Below are 1,796 nucleotides of genomic sequence, written 5' to 3' on the forward strand. Positions count from 1 at the left end.
TCCTCCTCATTAGTTCCATGGCTGCCATGACGACGGGCTACAGATCACTGTGCTCTCAGGGTTCTGGGTTCATGTCAGTGGAACTGCTCTGGTGGCATGTCTTGTGGGGTATGGATGGCTGTCTGAGCTGTGTGCCAGTAGTTTAAACAGACATCTGGTGGCATGTCTTGTGGGGTATGGATGGGTGTCTGAGTTGTGTGCCAGTAGTTAAAACAGACCTCTGGTGACATGTCTTGTGGGGTATGGATGGGTGTCTGAGCTATGTGCCAGTAGTTTAAACAGACCTCTGGTGGCATGTATTGTGGGGTATGGATGGGTGTCTGAGCTGTGTGCTAGTAGTTTAAACAGACCTCTGGTGGCATGTCTTGTGGGGTATGGATGGGTGTCTGAGCTGTGTGCCAGTAGTTTAAACAGACCTCTGGTGGCATGTCTTGTGGGGTATGGATGGGTGTCTGAGCTGTGTGCCAGTAGTTTAAACAGACACCTCGGTAGATTCAGCTTGTCAACACTTCTTACAAAAACAAGTAGTGATGAAGTCAATCTCTCTTCTACTTTGATCCAGGAGAGATTGACATGTCCTGTATATTATTAATGTTAGCTCTCTGTGTACATCCAAGGGCTAGCCGTGCTACCCTGTTCTGAGCCAACTGTAATTCTCCTAAATCCCTCTTTGTGGAACCTGACCACACGACTGAACAGTAGTCCAGGTGCGACAAAACTAGGACCTGTAGGACCTGCCTTGTTGATAGTGTTGTTAAGAAGGTAGAAACTAGGGCCTGTAGGACCTGCCTTGTTGATAGTGCTGTTAAGAAGGTAGAAACTAGGACCTGTAGGACCTGCCTTGTTGATAGTGTTGTTAAGAAGGTAGAAACTAGGGCCTGTAGGACCTGCCTTGTTGATAGTGTTGTTAAGAAGGTAGAAACTAGGACCTGTAGGACCTGCCTTGTTGATAGTGTTGGTAAGAAGGTAGAAACTAGGATCTGTAGGACCTGCCTTGTTGATAGTGTTGTTAAGAAGGTAGAAACTAGGACCTGTAGGACCTGCCTTGTTGATAGTGTTGTTAAGAAGGTAGAAACTAGGGCCTGTAGGACCTGCCTTGTTGATAGTGTTGTTAAGAAGGTAGAAACTAGGGCCTGTAGGACCTGCCTTGTTGATAGTGTTGTTAAGAAGGTAGAAACTAGGGCCTGTAGGACCTGCCTTGTTGATAGTGTTGTTAAGAAGGTAGAAACTAGGGCCTGTAGGACCTGCCTTGTTGATAGTGTTGTTAAGAAGGTAGAAACTAGGACCTGTAGGACCTGCCTTGTTGATAGTGTTGGTAAGAAGGTAGAAACTAGGATCTGTAGGACCTGCCTTGTTGATAGTGTTGTTAAGAAGGTAGAAACTAGGACCTGTAGGACCTGCCTTGTTGATAGTGTTGTTAAGAAGGTAGAAACTAGGGCCTGTAGGACCTGCCTTGTTGATAGTGTTGTTAAGAAGGTAGAAACTAGGGCCTGTAGGACCTGCCTTGTTGATAGTGTTGTTAAGAAGGTAGAAACTAGGGCCTGTAGGACCTGCCTTGTTGATAGTGTTGTTAAGAAGGTAGAAACTAGGACCCTGTAGGACCTGCCTTGTTGATGGTGTTGTTAAGAAGGTAGAAACTAGGGCCTGTAGGACCTGCCTTGTTGATAGTGTTGTTAAGAAGGTAGAGCAGTGCTTTATTATGGACAGACTTCTCCCCATCTTAGCTGCTATTGCATCAGCATGTTTGGACCATGACAGTTTTCCAATCCACGGTTACTCCAAGCAGTTAGTCACCT

General features: G+C 46.0%; 1 long non-coding RNA gene across 1 annotated transcript; it reads right to left on the reverse strand.

Moving 5' to 3' along the window:
* Positions 1-622: 622 nt before the first annotated feature.
* On the reverse strand, positions 623-1,572 carry LOC127908913 (uncharacterized). The gene is made up of 3 exons (XR_008069040.1): positions 1,347-1,572; positions 990-1,244; positions 623-887 (listed from the first exon to the last, which is right to left on the reverse strand). It is a non-coding gene; the product is annotated as an uncharacterized LOC127908913 (long non-coding RNA).
* Between the last annotated feature and the right edge of the window lie 224 nt (positions 1,573-1,796).

The sequence above is a fragment of the Oncorhynchus keta genome, chromosome 1 (assembly GCF_023373465.1).
Source record: "Oncorhynchus keta strain PuntledgeMale-10-30-2019 chromosome 1, Oket_V2, whole genome shotgun sequence".
NCBI classification, from domain to species: Eukaryota; Metazoa; Chordata; class Actinopteri; order Salmoniformes; family Salmonidae; genus Oncorhynchus; species Oncorhynchus keta.